The sequence below is a fragment of the Melanotaenia boesemani genome, chromosome 5 (genome assembly GCF_017639745.1).
Source record: "Melanotaenia boesemani isolate fMelBoe1 chromosome 5, fMelBoe1.pri, whole genome shotgun sequence".
Lineage (NCBI taxonomy): Eukaryota > Metazoa > Chordata > Actinopteri > Atheriniformes > Melanotaeniidae > Melanotaenia > Melanotaenia boesemani.
In genome coordinates, this window is record NC_055686.1 from 19,065,782 (window position 1) to 19,088,186 (window position 22,405).

The following is a 22,405-nucleotide window of genomic DNA, read 5'->3' on the forward strand; positions in this document are numbered from 1 at the left end:
TCAGCTATGGGAGTGAGTTTCATTTGGATGAGTCCAAACAGTAAAGAAAGGGCTAATTCAGACGGGAGCAGGTGGTTATTCAGAGTGCAGGGAGTCGACTTGGCTTTTTCCTTCCCTACATCTGATATTTGCCCTTCTCTAAACTCTATAGTCTTTTCATCCTTGTTCATTTGGCTCTCCCTTCTTTTATAATTGGCATTTGGGAGTAACCGGCATACACATTTGATGTCTAACTCACTCTCTCTCTCTTTTTCCCTTTTGATTTATAAGTTCAGGATCTCCCTTTTTCCATTACAACACAGAAAGAACATGCAAGTTTTTATTGACTTTGTGTGGGATTATTTCTTGTATCCCCTCAGCGAAACATTTTATGGTAAATTTCCTCTGATGACATGGTTCAGCTGTGACAGTACTTTTTGGTTGTACTAGTTGCATACTATTAATCAGGCATTCAGACCATTTTTAAATCATTATAGCAATAAAGTATTGGAAATTACAGATGGGGGGGGAGAGAGAGAAGGAAGGTAAATGTTCACACAGGAAATATAACATGACTTCTGCTTGAATTTTTGGAAGATTTTTTTCTTTTAATTAAAACCTGAATGTCTATTTTTGTTGTTATTGTAAAGCAGGAATCTCAAACTCCCCCCGCACTCCCACCACACACCCCCACACTTGACTTCTTCTACATTTTAGAAATTAGTTTATGTTGTTGATCATTTTTCACTATGCGTTGCAATGTCTTTTAGATTCTCTACATTTTTAATCCTTGAAACCACTTGTATTTGACTTGTTTTAGCCAGTGCACCACGGTTCCTATGCAACACCATGTGTCAGCCTACTGATGGCAAAGAGCACACACAGCTAATGAAGAAAACATTTCAGTGATAGTGGGAACAATTGCATATAAGTGCTCTGAAAATCTAATATTAAACTCAATATAGTCAGGCAAAAATAACCAAAACAACCTTAGGGTTCGAGGGGTTAATTAACACTGCATTTTGCCTGAAGAAAGATCTAAATTGGCCATAAGATGAAAATTGTGAATGTGAATGAAAAGAAAAGTGGACAAAACATCTGAGCTTGTGAATTAAATGTAACATTTACAAAAAAAAAAAAATGTTTGCTATCTGGTTCTAAGTTGTTTAAATTGAAGCTATTTGGTTATAAGAGGAACACACTCACATAAGTAGCACAACTTCATTGGACCAAATATTGTATGTGCATACTGTATGTAGCCTACTCATCTAAAAACGGCACTGCAGAAGTGCCAAAATGCTTAATTTGAGGAATAAAAAATAGCTGTACACAAGCAAGTGGCTGAAATTATAGTGGTTACATTCATGTCTTTTTAACAGTCTACACCATGGATTGTTATTGTAATTAATTCAGTGACGGCACATCACATAAAGCCCCTGGGAAGAAAAAAAATAAATAAATAAATCAAGCTCTGTTCTAAAATGGCATTTATTCTTGGACATATGTTTTAATGTGCAAACTCTGAAGTCTTGAGTATTTTTTTTTTCATCACTGAAAGATTTTAGGACTGTTTGTACCCAGCTGTCTTCTCTCCTGACACTCATCCTTAAACCCGGTGTGAAAGGCATTAGCTGCATGATTCGCTCTTTATTTAAACTTGTCTGGAAATACAAGCATTGCGTTTAGAATCACCTGAATTTAAGAAATTAAATGGCGGTATAAGGCTAACTAACTGTTATTATAGTGAAGGTTTTGATTAAATTTGATAGGGGTGAGCAAACAGTTTGTCTTATTAAAAAGTCCATTAAATGGGATTTATTTCAGTTTATGCAATCTTGTAAACAGCTCAAAACAAACTGAGTCTTTTCGGCAGCAGTGGTGTTATTGTTGCACATAAAAGTAAACATTTCTGACTGAATCTAACCTTATTAATCACTTAAGTGAAACAAAGACAAACATGCAGATAATGTAATGCATTTAATTTAACCCCACTACAAAGTTAATTGAGATGTTATTGTGTCTCCTCAACAAAGACAAAGCACCTGCTTTTCGGTGCCATATAATCGACCATTGCAATTCTGCCCCTTTAGAACAGCAAAATAATCATGCACTGCTGTTTACAGTGCTCTTCAAAATGTATGAAGTCAGTAATGTGACGTGTCAGGAAGATCATGAACAGCTTGTTTTATTTGGTTCATCCAACCATTGCATTTATTTATCCTTTGTCATTCTGTTTTATCAATATGCAACTACCGACCTGGTTTCAAGACTCTCATCTTCACATCTTCACATCCATAACGAAGTTTAGAGTCTTGCAGATTTCTCTAACACACACGTCTCCTATTAAAGCCTCTATTAAATTATAAGTATCTTCAGCTGTTTTTAAATTGTGTTTTTCTTGCTGTTTGAGCTGTCTTCTCTCAGCTGTTGCACAAGTCTGGATTTTGAGCTTTGGTCGTGCATATTTAAAACTTTCGCTCTGTATGGTATGTTTTTGGGGAATGTTTGTCAGTTGGCTTAGTTGCCTTCCGAAATTGCTCAAAAATGAGCCATCTTTGTCAATTTAAGCTGCAATGAGTTAGTGCAGTCCCACTGAACTGATAGATGGCTCAACCTGCTTGGATGGGAAAGCCTCTTGTCGTTGCTCAGCTCAGCATTACAAGACACTCTCTACTAACCTTAATCCTGCTATCTTCTCGTCTTTCTGTCTTTTTCCCTGTCCTCTCAATTACTCTTTTTCTCTGAATCCTTGCTTCTCTCTTTATCACTCTTCCTCTAATGTTTCTGTTCCCTCTATTTCACTTTAATGTTTCTCTTTTTCTTTGTGTCTTTGTTATGTCATATTTTTTTTTTAAATGGGATGGACATGAATGAGTTCCTGCAGCCGTGACTCTCAGCCTGTTGTACTTGCAAGGGCAGGAAAGCAGGTTCTGGTTTATGACACATGGCCTCTAACCTTGGCCAGGTGAATTGGAGGGAGCAAGATGAGGAGTGATTTCATCTTGTTTACCTCATAGCTCTCTGATGGCTGCACACAGTTAGCACCTCAAAATCGACCTGCTTTAAGAGCCTGCTCTCATTCATCCTTAGTGGTCAGTTGCTTCATCTAAAACTCAGTTAAATATTTTTTGCCTTTCTTTTCCAACCACTGGTGTTTGGTTCAATTGAAGTGAGTGATGAGAGAAAAAACTTTTGATATAACTTCATTGGATTTTGATTTTGGTTACATTTCTGCTTTTTTAATGAAGATGACTCTTAAATCCTTAAAAAGTACAACATGATGCACTTAAACTGATCTCTGGTTGTTTAACCCACCTGTGTGGTTCCAATGAAATGGGAAACTAAAACAACATGCATCAGTCCTTAAGCTAAAAAGCTGATGACCCTCTTTGGTGATCAATGTTTCATAGCATGATTACATAATTCACTTTGATCTCATCCAAGCTGCTGAATATTCATTGAGTATGCACCACTTGGACTTGACAAATTTCCAGCAGGAATACTCTGCAGTAAGTTCCTGTATCTTAAGGGGTGCTGCATTTAGAGTTACAGCAAGGTACGAATCTAATTAGACATTCCTTGTCTCTTGAGTGAATGACAAGATTTAAATTAGCCTGATAATCACTATTAATAATAGTTCTTTGACAGACTAATAAGTTATTCAATGTGGACTCATTAAATGACATTGTATGATGTATCTGACCTTTCTGCTGCTAATTATAGCTCTTTATTCTGTGGGACTATGGTAAACTGACTTAGGGAAGTGAATGAGAGGCATTTAGTGTTTCATAAAGTCAGTCTTTGCTTGAAAGTGTTTTGTGGATATTGATTGGATGTCTCTACAACTCTACCCATTATACTGATTAAAGCAAATAAAATGATTTTCCTGTCATTATGATTTACTAAGTAAAAAAAAAAAGACAAGATACTGCAGTTGAGGATTTGTAATTAGCTAGTGTTACCATATCAAGATTGAACCTAGGCACCCAGAGGAGCACTCACCATCAACAAAATTAATGATTTTTCTCGTCTTTCCCTGTGGTGTTTTTGCTCCTGAAGTGCAACATCTCTGTGACCACCACTATTGGTGAAAACACCATCGGTGAAAACAGTGACAAAACAGTTGTAAACTTTTCATGCTTCCGTTTCCAAACCAAGGTCAGGAGGCGGGGGCGAAGTGATTCCTCCTGGACTAAAATTGCAGTTATCTTCATAGTTACCTCCCATCACTTTACCCATCACTGATTACGCAGACCAGGACTGTGCTGTAACTAGAAGAGCTTTGTGGTGTTTATTGTTAAAGCTTGTAGCCCAATAAACAGAAAGTTTCTCCCAGCTAACTTTCTCTACTTCGACTCCTCCCCTCTTACTCAGGCTTGTGTTGTGCGTCAGACCATCTCATGTGTTGTGCGTCCCTCTCTCCTCTCTTCCTCAACTTTAATGGCACCACGCTGTCTTTCTAACATAGAGTTGTAAATGGCACCACTTCTCTGGTCAGTGAGAAATAACTTTTTTTCCAAACAAAAACTTTTTTTAAGCCACTGACTAATTGACTAGCCATGTGCATCAACACTTTAGACAAATCTTTTGCTTCCTGAAATGACCTAAAAGTGCAAATATTAAATGCAAAATAATTGTTAGCTAAATTTGTATTTTGGGACTTTTTCTACTGCCTAGTGGCTACTCTGAAAAAAGTCATGTGTCCCACCCCTAACCCCTGCAGTTAGACACTTTTTAAAAAAAAAAACAACAACAAATAAATAAAATAAGTTGGCAATGAACACTCCCTAACGAAGAGTAATCCACCATGCGTTTTGCATCCGGACTCCTCTCTGAGCTCTCTCCAGCCAGTAAAAGTCAATTCTAGTCTTTCTTTTCTACTCTTCCTCTGATAATATTCTCTTGGGTTTTTTTTAATCACTAATGGTGAGCATCCAAAACAGCGAGTGTGTTGATATCCAGTTATTGGCATGTGGCATGGTGCTGTAAAATAAAATGCAACCATCTCATGATGCTCCTAGGTGGATCAAATTTTCATTCTGCCCCAGAATTCTGCAGGGACATGACAGCCCCAGTAATGTGTATAATGGATATTGTTGTGTGCAAGCATTGAAGCACAGAGTTTTAAGGTCAGAAACTTATGTCGTATTGCTTTAAGACCCCACCACAGTGGTTTTGAGTCCACCCTGGACCTATTTCTGCACGCTGGCCATGTACTTTCTCTCCTTTTCTTCAGCTGACTTTGTTAAGAAAGACAGAGACAGTTAACTGTGATCTTGCACGTCTACCCACTGATTCTCTCTGTTTTCTGGTCTGTGGTCATGTTATTAGCTTTTACTATTCTCAGACTTGAACAGCTAGTAGTCAGTTTTTGAGTGTCGGTTTTAGTTTATTTATTCGTTTATTTGAGCAAACAAGAATCTCCATAAGCTATTTAAGTATTGCTTCTCATCTCAATATTGACTTACCGGTATTAAATAAATCACCATACCAAAGCTGTCATCAGATTAAATTTGCCTAGGTGTCATTGTGGTTGTAATTGGAGAAAAATGTAGCATTTTTAGAGAAACTGGTCCTTGTTATCTTATAGGAAATGTTGATGTGTAAAGTTCAAACTCAAAGATGCATTCAGCTGCTATTCTGAAGCTTTACATCAGTCTGCATCATTTTAATTTGATTCAGTGATGTAACCACACACTTCTTCAAGCCTCATTGCTTTTTTGTATCATAATATATCACAATTGTGTAGTACTTAGGTAGATAAATTGTGCAGCAGACTGAAAATTTGTCTGTCCTCCTCAGTCCGCCTCTCACTCATTTTCAGTAGTTCATACTATACTGTTGAGGATTTCATCTGCGTCTTAAGTGGCCTCTCCTACTGGCCCCAGACTTGCTTGTGAAAGCTAATTATGCAGGGCTATTTTCTGACCAGGGAGCATGTCAATATTACATAGCAGGAGAGCTCTCACTTGTCCTCTGCTGCATTCTTGTTCATGAGTGTTAATTCCACCAGTGGCCTCCTCAGCCACTGGTCTGTGTTGTTTCTCCCTGAAGTGTAATGTGCATGTAGCTGTCACACATTGAGTCAATACCATGAAGGATTTGCAAAAAAAAAAATTTTTAAAATATTTTACCTATAATGGAAAAAAAAAAAAAAAAAAAAAAATATATATATATATATATATATATGTATATATATATATATATATATATACATATATATACTTTTCAATTTAACAATATAACAATATTATCAAAATATATTTTTAAGTGGTCTTTAGTACTTACAGTAATTTGTGTTTTGCTGAAAGAAGATAATGGTCAGAATTTTGATAAGAGCGCCAAGACTACTCACAGAAGAGCATACTTTCAGTAATTAATAACATTTAAACCCCTCAAAACCAAATAATCTTACAGTAGGTTAAGTGCGTAGTGAATTCTATATCATGTAAATTTTGCATCAAACAGTTATTTGTTCCATCACTTTTTGTTAGCTGAAGAATGACCATGTTGCTGAGCAATAATTGCATATGCAGTGGGTACTAGACCTAACCAGTCACTAAATGTAGGTCAGAAGTCTGCAAAATATTTAAGTTATACTGATTGAGTTAATTAGAAAAAATGACAAGACAATAAACCCATAGGGCAGTAAAACTAAACCAGAAACACACAGATCATGACAAGCTTTGGAAAGTTTGCTAGCTAACACAGTTGCGCATAGGCCTGTCTCGATAAGCAATAAGTCAGTTATTAGCACGGTAAGAAAAAATGAGCGCGATAAGTTTGCCAGCCGCTATAATTTTTATCACCCCCCCTCCCCACACACACGGTTTACCATAGACTGTGTATAACAACAAGTTTCATTATGGAGTATTTCGACTGAACGCTCTGGTTTCTTCATCTGGAGTGATCTCGCTAGTGTCATACTTGACAGCAGCATGTTGCAGCACGGGACCGCGGTGAAGCACCTGTGCGAGCCGGTATGCCGCATTTGTTTTGCAGGGCTGCCAAAAAGCATTGGCTGTGAGACTCGCACATTTATATGAGGGGCCGTTTGAGACATTATTCAGAATTACCCTCTTACAGACACGTGTGAAATTTAAGTCATTCACACATTATACTGAAACCTCTCATATATTATACTGAAATCATTCACACATTATAGTAAAACCTCTCATACACCATACTGGAACTGCCTCTTATATACTAACTGAAATCTCCTCTTATATACTATACTGAAATGCAGCTCCTTGTCTCATCCTTGACTCAGTGTTTGATAAACGAAGTTCTCAACCGTATGTTACTGTTTTCATTTGTCAGTGTTTAAGTCAGTGTTGAAGAACCATGCTTATGTAACTGAGATAGTAATTGTGTTGTTGTATTTATAACATTATATTAAAATTTGTGGCCGGGACACGGACATTTTCAACTTGTCATCCTGTTTGCAGAAAGTATAGCAGGTGTAGTCACTGAACTGTCAAAACAAACAAAAAAAAAAATCTCAGAAGACCCTCCCACCTAAGAGATTTGTGCCAAAAGCTCATAAAGTCAGGGAGCGCTAGGGGAGAGAGTGAGGAAAGAACTGGAAAGATGGCAACAAGAGCAAAACTGATTAGCAAGGATGAAACAGAGTTAACTGATAACAAAATATATACTGTCACACTAAGAAAAGACAAATACTTTACTAAATTACTCCAAGAATGTGATTGCAGATAATAATGTTTTATAAACTTTTTTTTCTCTTAAATTTTCAATTTCTGTTTAAGATTCTAAGAGTTTTTTTTCTTGATCTTTTTGGCACATATCTAATCCCATAGTTCTTGATTGCAGTGATACAGCAACACTATCAGTCTATTTGGACTGGATTGGTGGTGGCAAAAATCTTTAATAATCTGCATTTGTTCTGAAATAAAAATGAATTAACTACTTAATATATTAACACTGCAGGTAATATGCTCAACATTACTAATTAGGACAAATTAAGCTGCCCATCAGAACTGATATCTACTTACATGTGGGATACTTTAATGAAGAGATTATGTGTGACCTATTCTTATCAGCTAATTCCCATCAACTCTAAGATTTTATTGTCAAGGGAACACACCTGAGCACATGAATAGTTTAGATTTAATACTCAGTTTCAGTGTAATTATATTTCATTAGTTGACACCTTTGGAGGGAACTTGGGCATTGTGCTGTGATTGTAGTCTGTATCGGTGTCATGGGAGCAAAATGGTTTACAGGATACACAGTGAATTAGAAAGGGAGGGAGTGAGCCCAAGACAGTTTTTATTGTTGGACAATGAATGGGGGATGCAGTGGAGATAAAAGATGCTTCATCTGAATCACAGCTGCACCCTATTTTCCTGCTGATACCATCGCAACACAATCAGGATTCTGATGTCACCTTGAAAAGTTGATAGAATTCACTTTATGTCCCCTGTTGTGCTGTGATCCATTTACATTTCTGTTCATTTGCATCTGATGGTGTTGGATTTGTTACAAGATCATAATGTGAGTTTGTCCAAGAATCTTGATTTTTATTTCAGTTTCATAAAGCTTTCCTATGGATAGTAGATGTTGGTTGTTTAAAACAAATATTTGCAGCTCTAAGTGAACCTGAAGGCTTATTGTCTTGTCCACTAAGTCACTTTTACATCAGAGCCCTTTCATATGAAGCACGTATATTTGATGACAGAAAAGACATTGATTCCAAATGAGAAGCTATTTTGCAGCAGTAGCCAAAGATATTACAATTTAGAAAAAGAAAATACTATGTTTGTGGTGTTTGCTTGAGCTTTAAAAGGATATTAGTAAGTAACTCAATTCATGTTAATATGTGTGCTGGTTATCATTTTCAGAACTACTATGACATGATTTAGTACCTATTGATATTACTAATAGATTTATTATTGAGTTGGGGGAGTAAAGTAACTGCTTACGTTACAATAATCAACAATTTTTAACCACCCTTCTGTAAACATATCACACTGGGCTACTTTGTGCGTTTTTATAAATGAAGCATTTTCGTTTCTCATAGGACCCTGTAGAAATAGTGCTTCTATTTTCCCCTCTTTTTGTGCGATTTATCAACAGTCCTGGACAAAAGCTGCACTGTGGAGGTTTGGTCTGTGGCATAAGAAGCCATGGCAACAGGGCAGAGTCTGAACCAAAGTCATTTTTCTGACAAGCACTGAGAGTTAAGACCAAAGTTAACATTACCTCTTTCCTCAATTCTGCTTTGTGAGACAGGCCTCAGGTCATAGTGAACGTCAGAAATTTTGGAATTAGGCAAGAATAACACATTTTATCTTATAAACAAGAAAATGCAACCCAAATAAATGTCATATTTCCAAGTGTTTTTCAATATATCTGCTACAAACAGGCACCAGTTACTAATACATATTAGACAGAATGAGCAGGTGCAGACAAACAAGATGACTCGCTCTAGATTGTTTTCCCCCAGAGTCTCATCCTCCTTAGACTGTATCTCTGGAGAACAGTTGGTATGGAGAAGAATTTAAAAGACAGCTAAACTTTTTAGTTTCCCTTGACAAATTCAATGGGACAGTGATACTGCATGGGGTGAAATAAAAGGAGCTTCATCACCAATAGGAGTTAGAATTATATCAGCCTTAGTACTCCTCATTCCCTCAATGTTCACCTCACTTGAACTTTAGCTCCGCAAAACATGAGCTGAGCATAAATCATCACACTGAATCTGTATGAATTAAAGAGGCAGAGAGAAGTGTTATTAAAGAGTTTAGAATTATTCTACAATAAGACTGAAAAAAAAAAAAAAAGTAATGGAAAATTGCACTTAACCTCTGAACACTAAAGCTTAATTAGTAAAAGAAAATGGCTAGCAATAAAGCTAACAGGACTTCCTACCTGTTTGGTGCTCATGATGTCCCTTTATGGGTCTATTCCATGATCAGTTGTATTACTTTTTTCCAGAAGGGTCCAATGATCAAAAATATCAAAAACAGTTTCCAAAAAAAAAAATTCCAGGTTATGTATTTTTTCAGTGTAGTCCTTATGAATGCCTGTCTGCAAACTCCTTCTTTATAAATAACATAACAGCAATTTGTCTTTTCTGTGAATCCAGTGTAGCTGGCTAGGCTTGTATTCGTCACCTTTCTGGCAATAAAAGAAGTGTCCCCACTTTTTTTATGTGGTGTTTTCATTGCAGAACAGCTGGAGATACACAACAAGCGCACCTTGCTTGAATAACCAAGACACATGCACTCCTTACCTTTGCAGCCTGAAAAAATTTGTGATAATAGGCTGTCATTCATTCCAATTGCTTAGAAGTATAGCCAATCACTAGGCATTTTTAATGATGTAGGGCATGACCAGGTAGGCCCTTTAAACAGCCGGTGTAACAGGTGCGCCGAGGCTTTGCTGACGCCAGAGGGCGTCTTGCAGTAAAGAGATAAGACGTGAAATATACTGAAGACACCTGTTAACCTTTTTTTTTCCTGGTAATTCATCAACGATTAGAAGGCTCTGGTGAAAAATTAAGCCGACTCTATTAATTTGTGTACCGTGTCGTCAGAGGAAAGCCAAGACAGTAAGTATGATTTGGAATAAGAAGTCTTTTTTTCCCGAAAGGCTTGGACAATGTTTTAGATGTGTGAGTAAAATGATTTTTTTTATGTTTTACAGTGTTAAGTTTGTTGTATATCGGTTCTTACCCTAATTATTGTAGACATGAATAAGTAGAATTGATGCTCTAGGGTGTAGGCGGTGAACGGTGTGTACAGTAGAAAGTACAGAAGTGACTGGTCTCCATTTTGTATCAAAATTTATGTTTTGGACCTCTTTATATGGCTACGACTAAATGGCTCAGGAATGTTTCCAGTATCGCAGAATTAAGTAAAAGCATTTGACACAATTTGTCACAATTCGGATAGGTCTGGTCACTTGAGACTAAAACGTCTGTAGCTCCCATAAAGTTTTACTTTGAAACCTAAAATTTCAGCCAGGTATGGTTGACAATGTGGTAAATATTTTGTGTCTGGGATACAGCATATTAAAGTTTTATTTATTCAATAATTGGGCCAAAAAAACGTGGAAAAGAAGACAGTGTCACGTAACACAAGATAGCTACTGAGAATTGAGCTTTATTTATTTATTCATTTTTCTGTTATACCTTTTTGTACAACTTCTACTTGGGATTTGTGTCTTGCTGTGTTTTATATATCATAGGTTATTTGAAGACACCTGGAAAGATGGGGTGGGCTCACAACTTGAAGTCTTGGCTCAGTCACATTGGTACTCACAGAATGAAACATTTAAGTTTAGAAAAAATGTGTGTGCAACTGAATAAAAAAATAAATGAAAAATAAACAAAACAAAACAAAATAGACAAAGCAAAGAAATTATTGAATGAAGACAATTTGGAGCTTGTCTGGAGCTAGTCATCACATTTTTATATTATTTTCAATACCAACACATTTAAGTGGTAATGATATGTGTAGCTGTCTCAAAAAGTTGTTGTCAGTAGACCATTTGGTTCATTGTGTCAGTTTACCTTAAAGTGTCTGTTAAAAAAAACAAAAAAACAAAACAGATGCCTTTTTTTTCATTAAGTTTCGTTTCCTAAAATTTTCTTTTATCAGTAGAATTAGTCAATCTTGTACTGAATTAGCACCCTGACCCTCGTGGGTCAGTAAATTACCTCCCAGACTAAAACTGTGCATGGTGACTGACAGTACCTAGGGCATATCGACACCAAGAAGACAGGAGAGTGCAGGCAAGCCCAAGCGTTTAATCCCAACCATGCATCCTTCAGGCGAAATCCTTAAGACCCACAGTGATTTCCTGCATGCCAATGCAGCCTTGGACCCCAGCCGAGCTATTGACGCCTGACCCCTCCTGTATCGAACACTGAGGTTACTCATAACCCCTGCTCGTCTTTCATTATTGAGATGTGAATGAGGAAGGGCAGGGGGTGGTGCTCATCGATCGGTCAACACAGGAATATTTGATTGTTGCTTGGGTAGCTCTGCCAAAACACTCTTCTTCATTGAAACGTATGAACGCCCTGTAGAAAAAGGTTGAACGGAGCATTAGCAGTGAACATGCTGCTTTTAGGGGACTAGAAAGAAAACCTTTAAAAACCCTGCAAGATCATGCTCAGTCTCTTTTAATGCTGTTCTTTTACTTGGACAGAAAGGTTTATTTATTGCTAAACCTTATGTCTTGTATAGATAAAATTGTTTGTTATTAGAGGCACATATTTCTCTCTTTTGTCATAAGAGGTAATTAGCAGCTAAACACCCTTCCAGAAGCTGAGCACTATGGGTGACCGTTGGTGAAGCAATGTGGTTTTAGGCTTTGAAAAAGGGCTTTGAAGAAAGAAAGCGCTGGAAGCACTGACTGGCCCAAGTCGGACGTTGGAAGTTACCATGGTGACAGCAATTGGAAATGAAAAATCTGTGCTTAAAGGCAGGCCTTGGTGTGTTTGTGTGTATGTGTGTGTGTGCATGAGGGAGCATGAGGACAAAGATGGCAGGGGGGTTTAGTGATACAGTGATATTGATTTGTGTGTAGATTATAAATACAGTGAATGAAGTGTGATTTCATTTGGATGTTGGTGGATTTTTGAATGCTTTGTTAAAAAAAAAAAAAGAAAAAAAAAAAACTTCAGCATATCTTCCAGTTTTTGAAAAAAGAGATTGGATAACAGTCCAAGAAAGGATTAGAATCTTTTTGTTGTCGCTGTGTAGTGCATGCAGCCACATAAGCTCCCCAAAGCACTGCTTTGACTCAAAGCAGCAGCAGACGTCGCTCTTTGTGCATAACAGACATGACTGGATGTCTTGAAAAGTCAAACCAGTGGCATTTCTGCCTCTCTGTTTTTATTCCCTATCCAATTGTCTGAAGGCCAACACAGAAGAGGCATCACTGGCTATCTGGCTGAGGAATCTGTTTCTTGCAGAGATGCTCTCAAGATGGGCTCAAAGTCTCAGTAGGGATGGTTCAAAACATCAACGCTGGTCAGCCTGTCACTGGAATATTTCAGAATATACTGTATCTCAAGGCTGAGCTTGCATATTCATTTTGTGTGCAATCACCTTTGGATTAAAGATTGCTGTGCATATATGTGCAAAGCACCAAATGCATGAAAAAATCCTAATTAAGATTTGTCAGGGACGATTTTGTTGATATGTGGCACATCAATGTCCTTGTGACAGTCGCTGGAAAAAATAGAAACTAGACCCCCATCTTCACTTTTACACATCTCCTCCAGGAATAAGGCTTAGCCAAAAATGGTTCCACAGGCTGAAAGCCCCAGGGGCCTTTGCTGGAAGATGAATCAAGTGTCACCTGGAAGATATGGAGCAGCATCATTTGTTGGCAAGAGTAGAAAAATTTATCTAGGAAATCATAAATCATTAGATGGGCAGGCCCAAGTGAATAAGCCTCACACAAAAAACACATCGATTTGCGAAGTTTCTGCACATTTCAATCCTCCCTTCTGCCTCTTTACTGGCACCTGGAGAGACACTGTGGGCGTTATGATTTACATACAGTATACATCACATAGCCGGGGATTAGCACTTCTTCCTTTTGACAGTCAGAAATATGTAAATCACACATTCATCTCTGTTTGCAGTGTTTATTTACCTTTTAAATGGAGGAGATGTATTAAATATTTTGAATGAGTTTGGGCGTCAACAGGAAAGACTCATGGTTAATAGAGTAGGTGTAAAAGTACTCTTCCAATCAATTTCTATTCAGTAGATTTCCCATGTCTCAACTGCTCCTTTTATCATGACTTGTAACATTTGACTTGTTAATAATTTATCTTAGTTGAACCTGTGTCAGATGATTTCCATAAAATCTAAAGCATCTAAGATGGAAGTCGCTTTAGAAAGACAAAAGACGGTGAGAACTTAGAGAAACCATTTTTCCCCTGGGAAATGATCAGACAGTGCAGTATATAGCATTTCATGAACCGTCACAAATTGTATGTTAAGTTGTCAGTTCTCTGTGGCAGAAATCCCTGTTGCCTTGTTTCGAATGAGCACAGACTGGATTGACAGGAGTTCCAATGCTTGCATTTTAATTAGTCACTGTCATAGCTATTGCACAATATAAATCATACATGTCTGTATGACTGATGATGACACAGCTTCCATGGAATCTTGCTTTCCAGCCGTATGATACCATAGATCACCTATATGGAAATGTTTTATGCAAATAAACAGTTTTGGTGGAATTGGTTCACTCAGCATAAAACAAGGAAACGGTAGCGCAAAAAGAAAAAAAAAAAAAAAAGATTATTGGAATTTCCTGTCAGGCTGTGAGACAGTGGTTCAGTTTGTGGGCCCGTATATGAAATACTTTTAAAGCAATATTGTTAATATTTAGAATGACTAATAAATTGTTTGCTCTTTTGAGCCATGGAACTCTCCAGATGTGTATCTCTTTGCAGATATCCAAGAAATGGCAAATTATTCTGCTGAGTTCATGTTTGCCTTTTTGAAACAAACACTGTCTCTGCTCTGAAAGACATCTTCTTGTGTCCCTGCCTTCCAAGCAGAGAAAAGCTGTATATTTGAGTGCATATGAAAATGAAACACTTGTGACAGAGAGGATTCATTATACAGACTCTATTGTCTCTGTGAGGATGGCTGTACCGCATATTTACAGTGTGTTAAGGAATACAATTAAACTGTAGGGACATGAACTTTTAACACTCATCCAAATTAATTATCATTCAAGGCCAAGCTTTCATTGTGTAATTTAAACAATACTCTAGTAATATAAACTCTGACTGCAACAAGCTTCTGTAAAAACAGTTTCACAGGATTTGTTTGGATCACTACTTTTGTTGAATTTGGAAGTGTCCAACTCCCACAGCACCCAACAGCAGGTTCCAAATTTATACCATCGTGGTAATTTGGCCAGATGGATTTCTCCATCATGTGCAGAATCACGGATTAACCTTTTGGGGTAGAAAAACAACATCATCTGTCGCAACACATGTATAGATTTATTTATGTTTTTTTTTTTTTTTTCCAAACAGGCATGCTGGCCAAGTTTGACCTGTGTACAGATGGATTCTTACTTGTTCAAAATATCACAAAGATTATTGAAAATCATTTCATTAAGACTGAGTGCTTGTGCCTGAAACCAATTATAAGTCTATGCATTATCAAGCATGTTGTTATCCCTAAAGTATTTTTTATGTAGGTTTATATTGTGTTTGTTTTGTTTGTTAGTGCTTTTTAGCTTTGGTTGTTAGCTTGTTTTAGCTTTGCTTCTTAGATTATTTGTGTTTTTTAGATTACTGTAACTTTACTTGTTAGCTTGTTTTAGCTAAGAATGTTAGCCCATTATAGCTTTGCTTGTTAGCTTATTTTAGCTTAGCATGTTAGCCTGTTTTAACTTTGCTTTCTAGCTTGTTTTAAGCTTTGCTTTTTAGCTTAGTGAAGGGATTTTAATGGTGCAAGTGTGAACTAATTTTGAAGGAAGCATCTTTTTTGGATCTTATAGGGGTTTTCTTCCCTTTGTGGATTGACATATTAATGGTGTAGTCGGTTTTTATTTTGTAGTGCAAAATAGTTCAAACACAATTAGGAAATGCATCTTGTAGTCTAAATCACTCAATCAGTCAAGTTTTGAAGAAACCACTTAAAGGAACTGTCTTAATTAAACATTTAATCAAGTGGTCTCTCTTTCAGTTAAGTCACTACCTCAATGGAAGTGTCCACTCATTCATGCAAGCTTACACAAAACACGTGTTTAGCAAATTGATCTTTTGTTTGTGTTTTAAGCTTGTGAACTGTTATCAAGCAAAGGCCTTTAAATAAATTTGGAATCTCGCTTCATCTATTTGGATCCTTGAAATAGTCACATGGTTTAGCTGATCATCTTCTCACATCTATTCACAGTTCTTCAGCATCACAGTTTTTTTTCTCTCTGCTTGTTGTTGCACTGGGATGAACTCCGGCTTATCTTTTAAATACAATATTAAAGATGGGGGAAACTGTGATGTAAAATCTTATGAAAGCTACTAATCTGTGTGAATGGCTCAGAGGGATTACGCTTGTCATGTGGAAAAAAAAATTAACTTGAGATGCTCATAGTTTGCATTTATGTAAGCATTGGATGGAGTTCACAAGCAGTGATCAATCTTGACCTTTTTTTGACCATACCTAATGAAACTTGCATTCCATACTTAATAAAATCTGATAAAGGTCATTTGTATAACCAATGCACATAGACACTCCACTTTTCCATTGCTGAACAGTCAGTCATCGCTTTATTCATTTCTGCTTAGTTCCACATATCTAATCCCATAATAAAAGGAATATGGCGGATGTGTTATCACAGTGTTGTGCGTTTGAGGAAGCTCAATGCTTTTCTTTAGTTTTGTAGTGTGTTACTAATACCACCCTAGTTTTAATCATCTGTGACTCAACACACTGATCTATTGAATTTGAAGGTGCACGCATGTGTTTGAGTAAAGATGTTTACGCATGTTTGTGCAGCGCCATGTGAGCTTAAGCACTTGAGAACAGCAAGCTCCTTCGGCGATGCGCTTTAAATCCTCCGCACCCACGCTTGGCTATTGTGTCTACGTTGTACACGTTCATTCCCAATCTTTCTCTTTTGCTGCATAATCTGCGCTGAGCAGATCTCTTTACGCTTTAGAAACAAAGTCTGCAGCTTTAAAATAAAGAAGGAATTCATCATCTGGATTTAACACTGCTACCACAGATAGTTTGTTGTGTTACATGTCTGCATCTGTGTACTGGATGTTTTACATTACAGACATACATTAACAATTTTGTATGACTCGTCAATGAAACCTGTGATTAAAAGGAGTACTTCCTTCTAAAATGTTATAAATTCTCACACCATGTGGAGTTCACTATATCTACTTTGTTATTCACCAAACTGCCAGTAGAAAAGGTCAAGAATAGAAGCCTTTACAATCATATCTACATGTTTAAAGACAACTTTAAAGACAACTTTAAAGCCTAGGGTTTTCATTCACCTCTCCAGTGGGGTTTATAATACTGATAAAGAAACTTAACCAAATATTTTATTTTCATACAGTTCTTTTTCAAAAACATATGCAGTCCAACAGTATAATTCCACTACTTGAATAGACTGAAGCAATTGTCAGTGTCCCTTTTGCATTAAATATTTTAACAAAGACCAGAGCACCACTTTAGATAGACACTCCTGTCTATGCTAGTGAAATGATGGTTATCAACCCGAGCCACTTATTACTATCCTGTTAGAAAACCTGTGCTATTCTAATAGAAAAACGCAACATGATACACGATGTAGAAACATACTAAATGAAAGAGCATGCTTAATATTTTAGCTACATCTTTACAAATTGAAAACTTTAACCTCTCTCACCACATCTTTTGGACTCTACAGTATTATTGCAAACTGTAGCACACAAGTAGCTGTTCTCTTTTTCCTTACTTTAGTATTTTTGATTTTACCTTTTGATAACATATATGATATTCTTCTTAGACTAAATTTGCACTGACTAATCACTTCCAGGTACTCCCTGACACACACACAATAGTTACTGAAAGGTACTTTGTTTGTAAAAAGCCATCGGAAATTATGTTTTTTAAGTAGGGCAAATTCAGTTTGAGTAACTTATAAAAGAAAATGTCACTGGAGTAAAAATGATTTAGGTTAGTAGATTTGTTTTTTTCAATGAATTTACACTACTTTGTCTTTTTTGAGCAGTTGAGTTTATATTTATCAAACTTCTTCTGCAATATAACTGCTGTAATTACTGTTTAAGTAGTATACCATAGAGCTTACAGAGGAACTTAATAAAATTAGTTTCACCTAATTCAGCCTTATGCATGGTTTGTTTGATAATCCTCAGCTTAGGGTGCAATAAATTATTACATTTAAGCACTTTGTGGTTTTACTTGTGTGTTAAAGCACAGCATTTTAAGTGTATGGGTTACCATCCTCATGTAATGTTTTCCTGAGGTTTTCATGGGAGTTTTGCTGCACTGCAAGATGGGCTAAATTAGAAAAAAAAAGGATGCTGCAGCATGCAGCTGGGAAAGATAATGAATGAAGTCGACCGTGGGTGGTGAAGAACATCACTAAAGCGTAATGGGTCCCAACAGAGGGACGGAGATATTGACCCGTCCGTCACTTTTTCTTTTCTTTTTTTTCCTCCTCTCTCTGCCTCCCTCACTTACAAATACAAACTCTCACAAGTGTGTACACAGCACTCAGACACACACAGGAGAATCCACATAAAACAAACACTACAAACACAATCTTTTTCTTGACACACAAGATGTTCTTTAAACAGCTTTCCATCATTTGTCTGGTCATTGCTGTCTTGGAACAAGAGCTGAAGCCAGGTGTTCGTCTCTAAGATGCAATGTGTTTTCCCTTGGTAAGCAAATGGAGAGTTTGTACCCCATGGCAGGGACGATTTATTTATTTATTTAATCAGATATACTGTATATGAACTGTGGAAGCACTCTGAAATGTCCCCGCAGATGGAGAATGCTGGCTTAATCATCCTCATGCTTATTTGACTTACTTCAGGCAACATTCTTTGATATGGATTTTATGGAAAATTGCTCATAGCATTTTGGCATCCTAGAAGCAGAATCAGCAAAGCATATTTACCCCCTTCTGGACTTTGAAAAGCTTGCAAACCTTTCTCTCTTTCCACTTGGTTGGCATTTCCTTCCAGATATAAATTGCTTCAGTTCTGAGAGGGAACAGTGGTGCAATCCTCCTTTATTACCGTACTGTGTGGACAAATCTGTGCAGCCCTGACAGCAGTCTCCCTGTGCCTGTCTGTTTCATTTAACCCGTTCCCATCCTTTCATTGATTAATTTATTCATCCATTCATCCATCCGCTTTCCGATTCATTTTCCTTTTCATTGTTTGTCTTGTGCTGCTGGTCAATAGATCGAGGAGGACTTGACCCTTTACTGTCATCGGAGGCAGCAGTTGGATCAGCTAGCGATTACAGTGATTACAGTTTGTGCTTACATAGGACTCCTGTGCTTTGTGCCACATCTCCTCTCGTCAGCCGGCAGTCTGACTTCTAATCTTCCAGTCAGAACAAACAGCAGACAAAAGAGCAGGAGGAAAATACTACAAGTGAGCTAAAGCAAGGATGGGGACAAAAATGGCTTCTCTATTTGTAATCTTTTCTGATAGATGATTGTATTAGATGACCATGTAATCCTTAATCACTTGCTTTCATTATGTAACGAGTACAGAACAAATCTAAGTTAATGCCATACAAGAATCCTTTCATTTTTCATTTGCCTGTGAAACGTTACAGCAGGATGCCTGCAGCAACTTCTACCCACCTGCTCTTTACTTCTTCCTATGCTACATGCATATATAGGCCAGATTTTATAAATATTTGAAGGTATCACTCATACTTAACCTATTTCCCTCTCACCCTTCTAGTTCAAACTGTTTGATGAAATCCTTTCATCAGTCCTTTAACCCCACTTGCGTTTGTGAATTCATTGTAGCACATGATGTGAGTGGGTTCTACCGCTTTCAATCCCGCTTCTAATTTGCCATTGATTTGCATTTAATTGTGATTATTTCTCTGACTTATTTTATCCCCATATATAATGAGGAAGATCCTTTCCGGACATTATAGATAAAAACTATCAGGGGGTTTCTGTGTTTGTGTGTGTATGCAGAGTTAAAAAAAATGCACAAGCTTATTTGTACATGGATCAAGTTAGATTGAGATTAAGTTTGCAATCTACATTAAATAACTATTCTGATGTTAAATCCTTTTGAGGCATTTGTACACTGTCATACACTGTATGATGAGAATTCCAGCTTGGCTTGATGTCATAGCATAACTTTTCAGGCTGCATTGGCACATGTAAAATATTCTCATGTCAATTTAAGCAGTTTTCAGTATTTTAAAAGGTGTCGCAGTGCTCTGCCAAACAAACCAGCATGTACGTAATTTTACCCAACAAAAATGAACCATAAAACAGTGTTGCAGTCCAATCCATGGATTGTCAAACGTCTTGCTGGTTCTATCTCTTCTGCTCATGCCACCCCTAGTTCAATGTGACATCCAATTTTAACCTGTGTTCTCACCTCCTGATTACAAACCTCCCAGCTCTAAATAGAGTAATCCAGAAACTGTTAGAAAGAAGAGGATGTAGAGAAGAGAGGGCCGGTTTGATAATTGTTTCTTGGTTTCATAGGCTTGACCTCTTATTTATTTGACTGGCATTTACTGCCTACGTATTAACTCCTCGCAGGCAGGGACAGCAGTGCAGACAGCTGACTGGGGTGAGTGAGAAAGACGGATGATGAAGGTAGGTTTGTGAACCCATAAAGCTCGCATGGGGGAAAGTCTGCAGACCATAACTTATTACTGGGCTGGCTTGAAATGAGATGGGTCCCTTTTTTGCTTGTCCCTCACTGCTTCAATTGATTTGTTGGCAGCCAATCAATGTTAATTAAGGTGTAGAGAATCCTTTAATTGTGGCATATGAATCATTGTATCTGACCCTGCTTTGACCTTCACAAGACTTAGACTGTGAACAGTCTTGCTGAGGTATAAATGTCTTTTATATATTGCAAGATAATTGTCGTTTGTGAATGCACACAGATTTGGCGCGCTGCAATCTTGCATGTACAATAGCTTTATGTAAGAGGTCCCATTTACACAAGATCCATGATTGGAGCACAAACAGAAAAAGGAACAACCTTCACGTGCTGTTGTTCATTTTGCAAACAGATGCAAAGCCCTAACAGATCAATACCTGTCAAAACGTTTAAGAGTTAATGTTGTGAGAAAAGTGTTGCTATTATATGAGGCGAGAGGCGAGCTGTGCATATGAAGTAGGGCTTTGATTGATGACTGCCAAAAACAAAATGGCACATGATAACACCACAGGCACCGTAATTGTGTTTTTTAATGAAGACCTACATTTCACGTTGGAGCTGATTTCGCACTCAGTTGATTGTGTCCACCCCCACCTCCTCTCCACCACCACCATAACCATCCATCATGCAGTAATAACAATGCAACCTGTGCATAGTCTGGTGTTAGTCTCATGACTTCCAGCAAAGAAAGATGAATTTGTCTGTGCCAGCACCATGTGGACCTTAAAAAGAGGGGGACTTTTTAACTTTATACGGGTCACAAAACCCTATTCCACTGTTTTCACTTAATAAGTTGAATTACCTGTTTTTCTGCTTCATGGTTATAAATTAAAATCTAACATTCACATGCAATGACTGTCAGATTATTTTATTGTCAAGACTTATTGCATAACACAACTTGAAATAATAGAATATGACCATCTGTTACAAGATCTTAGTGTCATGTTTCTTTTACATCCATTTGGTTCTAAAACAAAATCCCCCATACAAAAATATTCCTTACAATAGCTGATCAGAAATGATTTAAATGAGCGTGTGATAGTATTGTGTTTGAACATGTGTTGTGTGTCTGTCTATGTTTCTGGAGAGCAGGAATGTGCTGAAAATCAGTTTTTGCGGAGTCAGGCTGCTTTTAGTCCTTTCCTGCATAAAATAAAATCTCAATAAATAAAATAAAACAGAACAATGAAAATCAACATTTTAATAGTTTAATTCCTAAAGTATCATAAATGTAGATATTATATACTTTTGGAATAAAATTATGAAAAACAAATGACATTTTCACCACGTTCTCATTGTTGGAAATGCACTTGTATGTACTATTTAAATGAAGAGAACCTAAAATTAAAGAACTTAAAAAGTGGCTCATACTATCACAGGTAAGGCAGGGAGACCTCTGAGACTGAGCAGTTGAAGAAACAAATTATAATTTGTTTTCTATGCAATAGGAAATCCAGGCATTACAAGTTAGACAGGCAGAGAAAAAGATCCAGGAAATCCAGGTGCTTCTCGAGAACAAGGGGAGACTGGAGACTGTGGGAGAAAAGACAGACTGGTTACAAAGGTCGGGCAAAAGGGAATAAGCAGGGAATAAGCAAAACTGGCCTGAGTGCATTACCACAGTTGGCTTCACAACAATCTGGCGCTGTGTAGGCAGAAGCCCTGTCTTTAAGTAGCAGCTGCTGGGGATCAAGGTGATGAGGATCAGGTGTACAGGCAGTCTCGCCTCCTCAGCAGGTGTGACATATACCTTATAAAGTGTACTGGGAGGACCTAAGAATCTAAGAAACTCAAGTATAAAACCAGCAGTTACAAAACTGGACAAGATGGAAACTTATTCAGTCCCTCTAAAATGGTGCCTATTATGTCTTTTAGACACGCAATTTAGTCATGGACCTTGGAGGACACTTTTTTGTTAACACCAATAAAAACACACTATGAAGCATAACAACATGGATAAATCAAAGTAATTTGACATAAAAACTTAAAAAAAAAAAACACACACACACATCTATC

General features: G+C 37.2%; 1 protein-coding gene across 19 annotated transcripts in view; it reads left to right on the plus strand.

Annotated features, from left to right (window-relative positions):
- Positions 1 to 22,405, plus strand: part of LOC121640129 (adhesion G protein-coupled receptor L3-like) — a 225,146-nt gene that overhangs the window by 95,550 nt on the left and 107,191 nt on the right. The gene's annotated exons all lie outside the window — the stretch shown is intronic.